The sequence below is a fragment of the Acinonyx jubatus genome, chromosome D1 (assembly GCF_027475565.1).
Source record: "Acinonyx jubatus isolate Ajub_Pintada_27869175 chromosome D1, VMU_Ajub_asm_v1.0, whole genome shotgun sequence".
Taxonomy (NCBI): Eukaryota; Metazoa; Chordata; class Mammalia; order Carnivora; family Felidae; genus Acinonyx; species Acinonyx jubatus.
The window spans coordinates 101,473,402-101,488,895 of record NC_069390.1 but is presented as its reverse complement, the minus strand read 5'-3'; the positions used below and the strand labels follow the sequence as shown (position 1 = coordinate 101,488,895).

Sequence of the window (15,494 nt, the reverse complement as noted above, 5' to 3'; positions counted from 1 at the left end):
GTGTGTGTGTGTACATAGGTGTGTGGTGTGGTATATGTGTACAGGTGTGTGGGTGTGTACATATGTGGGATGTGGGGGGTGTGTACACATGTGTATGTGTGATGTGTGCACATGTGTGGGTGTGTAGACGTGTGTGTACATCGGTATATGGTGTGTGTGTGTGCGTGCGCACGTATGTTTGTGTGGTGTGTGTGGTATACATGTGTGTGCACATCACTCATCACCCAGACCACATGCTCCTAGAATAGCCATCCCGTTTTCTAGTTCCAGTTTATCCCCATCTCGGCCCGGGTCCACACAGAGCTTTGCTCATGGCGATTCTGCGCTAATTGTTGCAGAGCAACGCATTCTAGCTCGCTGCTGACGTTGGACACATTTCTAGTGTGTTTTTCCAGGTCTGAGGGGGAAAATCTACCCGGGGTCAGACTCCCAGCCCCTCGGCATCCCTCTGCCCTCCGCCAGGGCAGCCATCGGGAGGTTGGCGGGCAGACCACAGTTGGCTGAGAGTCAACTCTCCTAACACTGCCAGCAGAGGACACGAAAGTCCAAAGCTGTTTGCTAGGAACTTTTTGCGGCACTAAAATTGTCTTTTAAAAACCCTGCTGCCCCATCCCCCTAAAGAAAAAGAATTTAAATTCAAACAGCCTTTACCTGCATCCTCCCTCTCTCATTACCTCCCAGTTAGTGCTCAATGCCAATTGTCCATGAAATTCCGCTGCTGCTGTTAATGAAATGAGGAACATAAGAAGTTTGTGAACAGGAAGTGTCCGTGCAAACCTCCACCTGTTTCCCTCCTCACTTCCTCCTCTGCCTCCGCCTGCTCAGTTAGCTTCTCGATCGATCCCTAGATGTCTCTTCACTTCCTCCGCTGTCACGGGGGAAAAGGCTTGCAGTGAACTCCCCGCTACGTTGTCTCCTTCCTTTCCAGTTGTCCTTGGGGAAAGCGTCTGGTTTTGGTCCCAGCTCCATCACTGTCCAACCAGGAGACCTTGAGCGTGATTTCTCAGAGCTTCGACTATGCGACACGGGTTGCTTATACTTACTCCACCAAATCACAGAACTTTGAGGATTGGAATGAAGCAATGTATTTAACAGCACTTTAAAAAGTAACTAATACATCACAAAATAAAAATAAGACCTGCCTGCTGTCCACAGATGGACTGTACTCTTCAGGCTTTGGTGTGAGGTCTTTCTTCCTCTGCCTCGATCAGAATCCACTTACGAGCTCTGGCTCTCCCCAGAAGTGCCTTTATTCCAGGATCCAAGGGCCAAAGCCTGAAGCCATCACCTGCCTTCTGGCCAGGGACTTGGGTGGTGGGGCTGCCCAAGGGACATCCCATTCCACTTTCCATGCAGCCTTCTTTCACTTCCTCCCTAGAGAGCATCTCCTCGGTCCTCCTCCAAGAGGCAGCCTTTCAGGAGCGAGGCCTGACCACTAAGCTGGGCCCCAGTGTGGACCACCTCCGTCCAAGTGCCAAGGGGCCCTGATCTCAATGTGGCAGCCAGGGATGCGTTTGAAGCCCCAGGGTCAGGTCTGCGTCCTGAAGCAGTGCCATTATTAACAAATGACATGGGACCCCTCCCCCTGGAAGAGAGTCCCTGTGCCGTGGGAGGAAGATAGGGCACCAGCAGCCTTTATTTACAGAACAGCTTTAGCTCAGCTCCTCCAAATGTTTAGAAGTTTCACGATTCCTGTGTCACAGAGGAAGGAAACTGAGGAACAGAGCAAAAATGGGATTTTCCCAGCTGTGACTGCTCCGACCATCTGCTGTTTCCCAGAATCTAAGGTAGTTTCGGAGCTCACCAAGAAATCACAGCTCCAATTTGGGGGACTTCACTGACGTCTAGAAGAAAGACTTAGCTAAGCACAGCCCCAGGCTAGACAGGCAGCCCTCCGTTTTTATGTCATTCTATCTCAGAATAGCTTCCAAGTCCGGCTGCTGTGGTCTCCCGTAGCCTGTGCGGTCTGGTGTAGGGCCAATAATCAGGCCGTGGAGGGTCTTGCTCCCCTCCCGAGACACCCCCATCCCCCTCCCTGCTTGTCCTAGAGGGAGGAGCTGTTGTGGTTAAGGAAGCTGACCCCCTCACCCTTAGTCTCTGTGACCCAGCTTTGAACCTGGACAGGTCAGACCGGGAAGCAAACCAAAGAACTCACAGCTCCCATCCTGGGCACAGGCAGCATGGAGCAGCACCTGGCGGGATTAGACCCACCTCGGTGCAGCCTGGAGGGCCCCTGGGTCCTCTAACTTCTCAGGGATCTAAGTATACATATAAAGGCAAGGTTAGCAAAAGGAGGTGGAACTGAAATTTTTCGCCTACCGTGTGGCTCTGAGGTTTCTAGGAAATTTCAGATTTTGTGCTCAAGGTAGGGGATTCCTCTACCAATTCCTGGATGTTGGCTGATCATCCCAAGGTAGAGACCCCAGGTCCCCTGGTCCCCCCAGGAAGGAAGGCTATGCCTCCCTCCCTGCAACTCCCATCAGTGCCCTGGGCCCATCGCAGGCGTCTCCCCCGTCTTCGTCCTCCTCCCTGGCTCACACTCCATCTCAGCAGCCAGAACCTCTCAGTCCTGAGTTATTTACCTGCTGAGACAGTAAGAGCTTCATAATTAGCTGAGCAACAGCATGGAGGCTTTTATGAGCAGCCAGGCCCCCCACCACACTCTGGTGTCCATAATTGAAATGACCCACGCCAGTGATTAGATTAGGGGGCTGAAGCAGCCCAGTGTGCCACCCCCACCCCCCTCCCCTGTCCTGTTGGGGGGGTGATGTAGTTAAGTTTGTGCTTCATTTGGCAGAGGCCATAAAGCAGGCATTGCAGCGAGGCTTTCTGCAGGGCTGGGGAGGCACTGCTGGGCCATGGGCGGGCTCTGTGGCTGGTGACAGATTCCAGATCTGAGGGGGAAGCCCCTCACTTGCCCTTTGCCTCGCTGTCTCTGCATCTCCCCCAGCCTAGTGCCAGGCTCCAAAGACCTGGGCCTAGCGGGATTACCAGCCCTGCTCAGTGTCCCTAGGGTCCAGGGCTGCGTGTGGGCAGGCAGCCCCTGATGGGACTCCGCTCCTGGTCACCCTGCTCATCCTCCAGGATGAGAGCTCCAGGCCAAGAGCAAGAGGGTCAAGGTGCTGTCAGCATTCCCTTTTCTCCCCACCTCCCTGCCTAATGTCGGTTTCGCAGCTCTTTCCTGTACAAGCCTTCTTCAGCACCCCTGTCTCCTAAGCCTACTGCTTCCCCCCACCCCGGGGAGCGGGTGTGGACACCATGGGGCTTTGGAGTCAGAAACATTTGTTTGTTCTACTAGAGCATGGTTACCCAGAGTTGGCATGGATTTGGTCTCAGTGCAAACCTGAAGGTCTGGTGGAGGCTGCCTGGAGCGCTGTCTCGAGACAGGTTTGGGGGCTCTAGGTGGGCTCTGTGGGAAAGATTGCTGTGATCAGTTGTGATGTCTGCCCCAGGAGAGGGAGGGGAGGAGGAGAGGGGCGCTAGGGGGCCCAGTCGGTTGAGTGTCTGACTTCAGCTCAGGTCAAGATCTCATGGTTCGTGGGTTCTCCCGGGTCGGGCTCTGTGCTGGTGCGTGGAGCCTGGAGTTCTGTGTCTCCCTCTCTCTCTGCCTCTCCCCTGCCCCTGCTCATCCTCTGTCTCTCTCTCTCTCTCTCTCTCTCTCTCTCTCTCTCTCTCTCTCTCTCTCAAAAATAAACATTAAAAAAATTGTTTTTAAAAAGGAGGAGAAGCAGAGCTAACGTTTACTGAGGGTTTTGTCATGTGCCAAGGAGGGTTCTGGGTGCATGGGTGGTAATATTCTAGGACCCCAAGAATGTCAGCCCCAGTGGGGCAGGGAGTATATCGTGTTTGCTGGTACGTCTCCAGTGCCTGTGGCTGCGCCAAACACGTAAGAATCAATCAATATGGCGATATGAGTTGAGTGAACCTCACCAGGTTCAAATTCCACTCCGCCACCGATTAGCCATGTGATTTGGGGAAGTCATGGAAACTCTGTGCCTCGGTTTCCCCATCTATAAAATATGATTACTATTAAACCTAGCTTACAGCGTTCTTAAGAGAATTAAATGAGTTACTATATGTAAAGTGCTTAGAACAGTGTGCCGCACACGCTAAGTACTCAGTTATGTAATAATTTTTATTGTTAAAGTCAATACCCCCATTTCACAAGTGGTCACCATCACGTATACCTGTGCCAGACTCTCTAACTGATCTCTGTAGGTAATCGCATCAGATAGATAGATAGATAGATAGGCAGACAGACAGACAGATAGATAATACTAGGGCTATTCAGATAGATAGATAATACTAGGGCTATTATTATGAAGATTATATGTACTGTGAGATATGTATATGTATGATGAGACCTCATGGTGTATATAATACTCATAGTCACCCTACTATTATCATTTGCACTTCACAGTCACATGGGGAGGTTAAGTACATTGCCCCAAATCACTAAGCTAGCAAGTGACAAAGCTAGGGTTCAAATCTAAGCAGTGTGGCTCCAGACTCCATGCTCTTGGGGAGTCTCCTGTGCTCAGGCACACCCTGGCTCCAGAGATTTAACCCTTGACTCTTACTTCTTTCCCAACCACCCCCCCACCCCTGACTCTCAACCATCACTTCTTAAAAGAGGCTCCTATTTCCTAACTTTAGACATGGCTACTGTAGAAGATAGGAGTTTGGATTCTAATTCTACCACTCATTAGGTTTACGACCTGGGGCAAGTAACTGAGTTAGCTCAGAATGTCAGGGCTGTTTTTCTTATCTGTAAATTCCGACAAAGGGCTCTTTCACTGAGGTGTTGTGAGGACTGAGTGAGTTAAGATTTATGCACAGTACCTGGCATTAGAGGCATTGAGAATGATAGCAATTATTATTATTATTATTATTATTATTATTATTATTATTCACCACCTTCCCACTGGGCTGTTCCCAGAGCCCAGAGAGGTTATACATATAAGCTATGTAAAGTCTAAACATTTCCTACTCGATGTATAGTCTCTGGATCAGCAGCAGCAGCATGGGAACTGTTAGAAATGCAGAATCTTGGGTCCTCTCAGACCTACTGAATCAGGATCTGAATTCTGACCTCATCCCAGAGGATTCGTTTGCACACTGCAGTGACAGAAGCGTGGATCTAAAGAATGATGATGGTAAAGGGGGACCAGGGTCCCTGGGAGGGAGGCCTCATGGCAGGCCTGGGAGCTGGGGTTCAGGGGCAGCTGAATATCACGCAGAGCCCGCCTCTGCTCCCCAGGCAGCTGGGCCCGCGGGGCACCTGCCCATCACCCCGCTCACTCAGCAATCTGCCCTCCCCACAATCAGAGCAGTCAAGCACCCCCGTGCAGCTGGGCGGCTGAATTATAGGCTGTGGGCAGATGGCAGAGATGGCTCTGTGTGCCATCCAAGGGGAGAAGGGAGTGAAGGGAAAGGAAGGTCCCTTCCACTGCCCTCCTTCCCCTGACAGCAGACACCCTGTTTTCTGGAGAGCCAGTGATGGGATGACCCCTCTCCCCCACGGGGCAAACCACTGAGCCCCCTTGCCTGGCGGTGTCATGGCCACATTATCTCAAGGGGCCTCAGCTATGTGAGTCCCTCTTCTCAGGGAGGAGCCTCCTCTCACTAACTAGCCTCTGACGATGTAGCCCTTTCACTCACCCAAAGCTCTGACTCTCCCCCAGAGCCGTGACTCATCAGAACACCAGGCAGAGGTAGACCTGAGACCGGAGGGGCCACAGCACAGTCATCTTTCCTGCGTCCAGAACAAACCCGACACAGAGCACAGGCACAGAGGGTGCTAGGCGGGGAACATGCACTCCCCCCCGAAAGCCGAGCTGCAGTGGGTTGAAGCCTTTGTCATCTTCTGGTATCAAAGCACCAGGGATGAGGATGGGGGAAGGACTCCAGGTGACAGGTAAGCCATGCTGCTGTCCCTGCTCCTTCCCTGTGCCTCCCAGAGGTGCTGGGAGGAGGCATCCCTCGAGCAGAGCCTACGCTCTCTCTTCCCACCCACATCCCAAGGCCGCATGTGGTCTGCTCACTCCGCCACCGTGTCTCAGCCCCGGTTCCTGGGAGGTTTGAAAGCTCTGTTTCCCGGACCTTCCCTCACTGGTGATAATTCAAACATCCATTAGGTTTTATGGGGCACTGCTTCCAGAGCTGCAGGAGATGGCTCTGGGGCTTCACTCTAGGCCTTAGGACTCCCTATGGCCTGCAGATCCTTCTGGCCACTTAGCCCATCTCCCCTGAACACCCTGCCCTCTCACCTTTCAGCCACCATAGCACTCTCCCTGAACTTGACGCTGAAGATACCAGGGCAGAACCCAGGCTTGTCATTGTAGCCCAGGCTTGAGGCCCCTTGTTCTGCCCAAAGAGGCAGCATTGCGGGTGTGTGTGTGTGTGTGTGTGTGTGTGTGTGTGTGCATGGGTTTACATGCCTATATGCACCTGCATGTGTGCATATGTGTTTGAGGTGGTCACTCAAAGTTGGAGGAGAACCAGACCAGCTCGTTCAAAGCTCTCATTTTTCAGATGAGGCTGGGAGAGGATAATAATAATAAACCCTAGATAATGATAAAGGTGATAGTAATGAGGCTGATTAAAGATAGCCACTCCCTATGGGACACTCGCTGTGTGTCAATGACCAATGAGGACTTCCCATAGGGTGTCTAATGTAGTCCTTATGGTAGGATAAATTCATGAATACAGAAACTGAGGCCCAGAGAGGTTAAGTGACTTGCCTAATGCCACACAATGAGTAGGTAAAGACTAGAATTTGAACTCAAGGCTATCTGACGGAGCATCTAGAAGCTTTAGTATCTGGTGTTTGGTATCTAGTGTTTGGAGAGATGGTGGAGGCAGCGGGTGGCCTCCCTATCACAGGAGCAGTGGCAGAATTAAGTGAGCTCCTGGGGGTAGAAGTTGCAAAGATAAGGGACTGTTTTCTCAGTGCAGAGCCCAGAAGAGAGCTGCAGCTCTTCTTTCCCAAAGCAGTGAGCTTCCCTGGAGGTCTTATCCCGCTGGGAGACAGGCCCCTGCCCCAGTGCCCTGGGGTTAGAAGGTACACACAGTGTCTTAGGCTAGACTCCTAAGAACCCTGTGTGCTCCCCTACCCGGGCAAAGAGAAGCAGGTGAAGGATCAGGGGCGGGGTCCAAAATGAGGCTGGAGAAGGTTGGCATGTTGGAGCCCATGGCAATCTGTGCTGATCTGGAAAAGTGCTAGGGCTGGCTGGAGGCTAGAGTGGAGGACGTGGGGTTTAGTGGGGGGATCGTGTGCCCGGCACTGGAGGAATTCTCTCTCCTTTTTTTTTTTTTTTTAAAGTTCTTATTTAAATTCCAGTTAGTTAACATACAGTGTAAATTTAGCTTCAGGTGTCCAATATACTGACTTAACACTTCCATACATCACCCAGTGCTCATCACAACAAGTGCCCTCCTTAATCCCCATCACCTATATGGCCCTTCCCCCCCACCAGCCTCCCTTCTGGTAACCAGCAGTTTGTTCTCTATAGTTAAGAGTCTATCTCTAGGTTTCTCTCTCTTTCCCCTTGCTTGTTTGTTTCTTAAATTCCACATATCAATGAAATCATTTGGTATCTTTCTCTGACTGACTTGTTTTGTTTGGCATAATACTCTCTAGCTCCATCCATGGCACTGCAAATGGCAAGATTTCATTCTTTGTACAGCTGAATAATATTCCACTGGATATATATACCACCTCTTCTTTATCCATTCGTCAATTGGTGGACACCTGGGCTCTTTCTATAATTTAGCTATAATAAATAATGCTGCCATAAACATCGAGGTTCATGTATCTCTTTGAATTAGTACTTTTGTATTCTTTGGGTAAATACCTAGTAGCACAATTGCTGGGTCGTAGGGTAGTTCTATTTTTAATTTTGGGGGGAACCTCCATACTGTTTTCCACAGTGGCCACATAAGTTTGCATTCCCACCAACCCAGCAAGAGCATGGGGGGATTCTCTTTTAAGGAAGGTAAAGAATATGCTGGGGAGAGAGTCACCCAAGCATAAATTCAAATCTTGGCTCCACCACTTAATGGCTTCGTGATGCTGGACAAGTCAAATAATTCTCTGAGCCTGAGTTTGTTCATCTGTAAAATAGGGATTATAAGGTCCAATACCCAGCATGAGGACTTGTGAAGTATATAAGACTTGTCATAGATGCTCAAAAATATGGTCCCTTCCTCTTCCCACACCCTACCAACCACTTCCCACTAAGAGACTCTGGACAATTTCCTTTATAATAATAACAGTAGTAACAAAAGTGACTACAACTTCCATTTACTGAGCACTTACTGTGTGACAGACATAACATTAAGCATCCTACTCGTATTATCTCATTAACTTCTCCCTAGAACTCTATGCTAGATGCCATCCATCCATGCTTCCAAGCCCTGGAGAGGTTGACTGACTCATCCAAGGCCCCGGAGCTAGAAAATAGCAGAGCTGACATTCGATCTGAGTCTAGGTTATCCTGTGGTGACACATGACCCCCAAGTCTCAGTGGCTTACAGCATGTTGTGTGCCCACTGCCGGCCAGCTCTGGTTCTGGACCATGTCCTCCCTCTGAGACCCAGGCCGGTGGAGCAGCATCCATCTGGGACATTGTCGGTCACCTTGGCAGAAGGAAAGAGACAGGGCCTGGAAGACATCTCTGTCTCTTCTGCTCACAATTAACTCATTGTCCCCTTGTCCTCCTCATGCACCCACTCAACAACCATGTTGCCAGAAGGGCAATCTGTCCAAGAACCCAGAAGAGGGGACTGCCAGAATATTTGGAGCGTAACATTAATGACCACCATACCCAGTTTCTAATCCTTACCCTCGATGGGTTCCCACAGTAGAGTGAGCCTCGATTTCCTCATCTGTAAGGAAGGAATAATAATTCTACCTTTCAGGATGGTCATGCTGACTCTGTGACCTGGTACACAAGAAACCCAAGCCTGGAAAGACTGAATCATGGAGATTGCGTGCGGGGTTCAGAAATACTCTCGACTGGCCGGTTTAACCTTTATTTGGTGGAATGGCAAATGGTGCTGCGGAATTCAGAGGTTCCCGTGAGACAAGGGACATGCTTTAGAAAGTGCTGCTTCTCTCAGAGCTCGTGAAACCACCTTCAGGGGAGCCAGAAGGGAAGGAACGTTTCCAGGATGTCGATCAGAGGCAACAGCAAATGTGATTATGTCAGCAAATGTGCAAAAGTGCTGTACGCTTTTGGAGGACTCTTCATTTAGGACTAATTAAATACTTGGAAGCAGGAAGATTGAAAGGGTCCTCTCTGGGAAGCTACTTAGGCCAGCAAGACACTTCAGGGTCTATTTGCAGCATTTGGAGAGCTCCAGAGGAGGGGGAAGTGGGCGGCTCAACTGGGAACAACACTCAGAAGGAGGAACACGAGGCTATCAGGGACACTGCAGCATGCCCCCACCCCCACCCCAACCTTGGTCTCCCAGGGTCTGAGGTTTGGGTGATGTGAAAAACAGACCTGGGGTTTATGCTGGTTGTTGTGAAGGGGGTTGGGGGGTGCCTGTAGAATGGTGTGTATCAATTTCCTGTTGCTGCTCTAGAGAATTACCCCAAACTTAATAACTTAAAACAACACAAATTTGTTCTCTTAGAGCTCTGCAGGTCAGAAGTCCGAGATCGGTTTCACTGGGTGAAAGTCAAGGTGAAGGCTTCCAGCGGCCACCTGCGCACCTGGGCTCATGGCTCCATCCTCCACCTTCCAAGCTCATCTCTGGTTTCTGCCTCTGCCTCCACATGGCTTTCTCCTATCCTGTCATCACACCTCCTCTGCCTCCTTCTTAGAAGAACGCTCTAGCTTACATGTAGGGCCAACCAGGGTGATTCAGGATAACCTCTCCATCTCAAGATCCTAACACAATCATATCTACAAACTCCCTTTTGCAAACACTCACAGGTTCCAGGAATTAGGACCTGAGTATCTTCAGGGCCATTACCCAGCCTACCACATGACACATCCGAGATGGGTTGGGAAGCAAAAGGGCAACCATGATCCAGCTGTACCCTACAGATCTCCCATGGGGTCTGAGATAGGGGTATCCTCTAGGTCATGGTGGGACCTCTGTGGCAACCCCAGGAGAGCCCATGACACATCTCTCTTCAGCCATGAGGCAGCACATGATACACAGTGCTACTGAGCAGCAAAGACATGTTATATAATCAGTTAATCCATGTATTAACAAACATGTGTTCAACACCTACTGTGTTCCGTGGGGGGCGATTCAGACCTAGGGCCCTCCTGGGTTTTCCAACTAGGAGATTCATTCAACAAATACTTATTGAGTCCCTGCTAGGTGTCAGGCACTGTTCTGGGTACTTGGGATATATCAGTAGACAAAACCCCCAAAGCTCCCCGCCCTCAAGGTACTGACATTCTACCAGTGGAGATGGACAATTAGGAATCATCATAAGTCAATCACATAGTATGTTAGGAGGTGATGGGGCTGTGGAACAAAAGACAAAGTGGGGCCAGGTAAGAGGGGTCAGGTGTGCCCAGGTGGGGACAGGGAGGAGAGGGTAGTAAGAAGATTAGTCAGGATAGACCTCATTGAACAGGTGAGGTTTAGGCAAAGACCTGAGGGGGAATTAGCCAAGTGGACATCTGGGAAGAGAGAGCTCCTGGGAGAGCAAAGAGCTAGAGCGAAGGTTCTAAGGTGGAGTGGACAAAGTGATGGGAAGGTCATAGCAGGTGAACACAGGGAACAGGAGCTCGGCAGGCTACCTCTGTGGAGCCAGCCAGGCCAAACCTAAAGAGAAGAGAAGACGGAGTAAAACAAGGTCTCTAAACCCGCTGGTATGGACTCGGGAAAATCCTCTGAACTGGGAGCTAGCTCTGGGGTTGGGAGTTGCATGGCCTTGCTGAAGTCACTTAGCCTCCCTGAGATTCACTTTCCTCACTTACAGACTGAGAAGCTTGTGTGGATTCTCTCACTCCTCCGTTCATTCAGCGGACTCCATCAAGCACAGAGGAGGAGGCCCCAGGCAGATGGGAGACACTGCAGATCCTAAGGTGAGCCTGCTCTCCCTGTCTAGGTCCTTTCTGCTCTACTCTGTGCTGACAGAAGTGAGGGGCTTGGCCTTTAGATGAGAAAGCATAATGGTGGCAGGCCTTGGTATCAATTTGTGAATGTCCTGAAGAATAGCCCTGGGTGGGTGGAAACGTTAGAGAAATACATCTGAGGAGCAAAATAAGAAATATCTCAGCAAAAATGAAATGGTTCTGAAAGGTCTCCTCCTTTGCTTGGAGGTGTGCAAGTAAAAGCTGAGAGCCGTTGGCTGGGGACGCCATAGAGATTTGGGTGCCAGATGGAGGCTGGATTAGATGGTTTCAAAGGCCAAAGGGAGCTCTCTCTGATGTCTCCAACTCTAGAGAATGTTCATACCAAGGCAGGCGTGTCTGCTGGGACGTGTTGAAGACCTTGCTTTAGGCTGATTGCTCTCCCATAAGTGCAAAGTGAGTGAGACAGTGGCCCCTGAAGCAGGAAGGCCATGTGACCTCCTTACCGGATCCTGCGTCTCCACTGGGTGCTGTGGGAAGAGGGCTCCATAGCATAGACCTCCTGTGGGGTCTCACTGCCTCTCTCTTATTGGGAGTGAAGCTGGGATTTCTCCTATGCCTGTCCTCTCCCCATTGTCTCATCTGTCTATTGGCTCACACAGGACTACAGTCTCTATGTCACAGAGCCTTTTCTCTCTCCAGTTAGTGGCAGGTCAGGGAGCCCAAATGTTCTCCACTCCAAGACATACATTACTTTACATGCCACCCAGTGGCCAGCTAAGACCCCCTGGGTCACTGCCCAAGAAAGCAACAGACCAGAGCTATGACAGCAGTAGGGCCGTGGCAGTCTGCTCCATGTGTCCCCAGAACCAGGGGAGGGAGCCAAGGATCCCAACGCCAGGCCTGGCAGTTTCCTTGCTACCTCAGTTGACAGCCACACCCCCAAGGAGGTCAGGAGAGCTCCAGAGCACAGGTGAATTTTGCTAAATAGCCTCATTTTCTTCCCTTTTACCACTGTCGTTCATTCATTTACCCAACAAATATTTATTGAGCATCTATTATGTGATAGGCACTCTCCTAGTTTCAGGGAATTCAACAATCAACAAAACAAATAAAAATCTCTGCCTCTAAAGGACAGTCTCTTCAATATGTGGTGTTAGAAAAACTTGGGGCGCCTGGGTGGTTCAGTCGGTTAAGCATCCGATTTCTGCTCAGGTCATGGTCTCGTGGTTTGTGAGTTCAAGCCCCACATCGGGCGCTGTGCTGATAGCTCAGAGCCTGGAGCCTGCTTCAGATTCTGTGTCTCCCTCTCTCTCTGCCCCTCCCCCTCTCACACTCTGTCTCCCTCTCTTTCTCTCTCTCACTCTCTCTCAAAAATAAATAAATAAACATTAAAGAGAAGAAGAAGAAAATATAGGGAAGAGCTCTTTGACGTTGGTCTTGGCAGTTATTTTTTGGATATAACACCAAAAGCACAATCAACAAAAGCCAAACTAAACAAGCAGAGGTACATCAAACTACAAAGCTTCTGTACAGAAAAGGAAACCATTGACAAAATGAAAGGCAACCAACAAAATGGGAGAAAACACCTGCAAACCATACGTCTGATAAGGTTTTCACGTATAAGATAGATAAGGAACTCATGCAACTCACTAGCAAGAAATAATAATAATCTGATTTAAAAATGGGCATAGACATTTCCTCCAAAAAGATATTCAAATGATCAACAGGTACATGAAAAGGTTTTCAACATCACTAATCATCAGAGAAATGCAAGTCTAAACCACAATGAGGTATCACTCCAGGACTGTTAGAATGGCTATTACCAAAAAGACAAAAAAAAAAAAAAAAAAAGAAAGAAAGAAAGATTTGTGAGAGTGTGGATGAAGGGAAACCCTTTCCTGCAAATTGGTGTAATCATTATGGAAAACAGTATGGAGGTTCCTCAAAACATTAAACATAAAACTACCTATGTCCCACTCCTGAGTGTGTATCTAAAGGAAGTGAAATCACTACATGAAGAGATATCTGCACTGCCATGTTGCTTGCGGCATTATGCACAATGACCAAGATTGGAAACAACATAAGTGTCCATCAGTGGATGAATGGGTAAAGAAAATATGACCAATACATACACTGAAGTATTTGTTATCCAGCCATTAAAAGAGGAAAATGGCAGGCCATTTTGCAATGTGATGAACTTAGAGGGCATTATGTTAAGTGAAATAAGCCAGAGGGGGAAAGACAAATACTGTATGGTATCACTATATATAGGATTAAAGAAGAAAAGTCAAATTCATGAAGCAGAGAGTACATTGGACGGTGGCTGCCAGGGGCTGGGAGGGCGGGCGGGGAGTGGGGAGACGTTGATCAAAGGTCCAACTTTCAGTTATAAGATGACTATGTTCTGGCATGTGTGGATGGCTCAGTTGATTAAGTGTCTGACTTCGTCTCTGGTCATGATCTCTCGGTTCATGAGTTTGGGTCCCGAGTCAGGCTCTGTGCTGACGACTCAGAGCCTGGAGCCTGCTTCAGATTCTGTGTGTGTGTCTCTCTCTCTGCCCCTTCCCTGCTTGCACTGTGTCTCTGTCTCTCTGTTTCTCTCAAAAATAAATAAACATTAAAAAAATTTTATTAAAAAAAGACAAGTTCTGAGGATCTTGCACAGAGCATGGTGATTACAGATAACCATACTGTATTGTATACCTGCAATTTGCTAAGAGAGTGGGTCTTAAGCATTTTCACACAAAGAAAAAGATAACTATGTGAGGGGTTGGATATGTTCGTTAACTTGATCATGGTAATCATTTCACAATGCATATGTATAGCCAATCACCACTCTGTGCACTTTAAATGTACACAATTTTATTTCTCAATTATACCTCAGTAAAGCTGAGAGAGGAAAAATCCCCACCCTTGTGGAGCTCACATTCTAGCCGGGGAAACAGATAATAAACAAGATAAATAAACTGAGCATGCAGCGTGTGAGAAGTGTGCGGAAGGAATATAGGGAGCAAGGGGGGTGTATGTGAGACAGGGTGGTCAGAGAAGGTCTCGCTGGGAAGGTGACGTGGGAAGCAGGTGAGGGCAGCCAGGCTCACACACAAGCTATTGCTCTCTGGCTCTCCCCTCCCCTCTTCCCAGGCTGGTGGCAAGCTGCTGGGAACCCACCCCTTTCAGGTTCTATTGCTGTATTTAACTCTTTTAGGGTGTTCACAAGCCATTACCTCTTTTATTTATTAATTCTATTGATCCCTTTTGTTGTAATGGGAAGGAGACTAATAGCTTCTGAGCCTATGCTGTGTCCTGGGCCCTGGGTTGTATGCTGAGCTGTGCGTCCCTCAGCCCGTTGAATCCTCATGACCCCTGGGGGGCACGCGTGCTTATGCCCACTCTAGACATGAGAAAACTGAGGTGACCTGCTTTAGGTGTCTGGACCAGGGTTGAAGGACTAGTAAGCTGAGCAACTGAGATTTGAGGTCAAGTCTGACTCCAGAGTCTGTGCTTTTTTCATAACACATGAATTGCGATTTTCATAATTGTTGGGGGAGGTGGGGAGGGTGCGGGTCTCAGAATATCTGGGAAGGCGTGTGCTTAATTTGAACCATATGATGCTGGCATTGCCTTCCCCATTCCAGAGTAATAATTACTGAACTATACTATTCTCAAAAAGAGTCCGTGAATTTGGTAGGCAGAGCAACTATTCCTTTATTCTCATTTGATAGGTGATAAGACCTAGGCACAGACGATTTAGTTGGTTCGCCCACGGCCACACTTGGGAGTATTCGATGGAAGCAAGGCTAGAGTCGCCTGGTATTCCATTCTTCCTCTTGCTTCCATTTAAAAACCCATCTAGTTTCTTTTCAGTGAGATGGTACATGTACACTGGACAAAACTTAAAGGCGTAACAGGGTAGATAAAGAAAATGTCTCCCTCCCCACCCTGTCCCCGCATCTGCATCTCACCGCCCCTGAGGCAACAACCATACAGCCTGCTGTTCCTTCCTCTCCGCTCCTTCCCCCAGTGGAAATGGCAGAGGAGAGAATCAGATCTTCTCTTGGCTTAGGGTTTTAAACCAGTCTCGGCCACCTGTTTGCTGAGTGACCTTGGGCAAGTTGCTACATGTCTCAGAGCAGGAGTTCTCCAGCTATAAAATGGGGACAAGGTCACCTACCTCAGAGAGCTCTCCTGAGTATCAAAGTGAAAGGGGAGCATGCAGGAAAGCACATTGTAAACCATGCAGAGCCTCACGAAGGTTGCTAAATATTTTTATTCTCTGCCTCTGGAAGAGCCCAGAAATGACCACCAGGTTCTCACCCTCTCAGAGACAATGGAGAGGATGAATAGGAGATGGAACTCATTTCCACAGGATGAAAGGAAATGATTCAAATTGTACCAAGTGCAATTAAAATTTAATAGTACAGGAAACTTTGCTTTGGAATCCCAAAG

At 48.9% G+C, this 15,494-nt stretch overlaps 1 protein-coding gene across 1 annotated transcript in view; it reads left to right on the top strand.

The window, feature by feature from the left end:
* The window catches only part of HTR3B (5-hydroxytryptamine receptor 3B), a 63,040-nt gene extending 52,027 nt beyond the window's left edge, over positions 1-11,013 (top strand). Inside the window, 3 exon segments of the mRNA XM_053204092.1 lie at positions 5,002-5,156; positions 5,685-5,917; positions 9,645-11,013. The gene's annotated coding sequence lies outside the window, so the exon portion shown is untranslated.
* Positions 11,014-15,494: the final 4,481 nt, after the last annotated feature.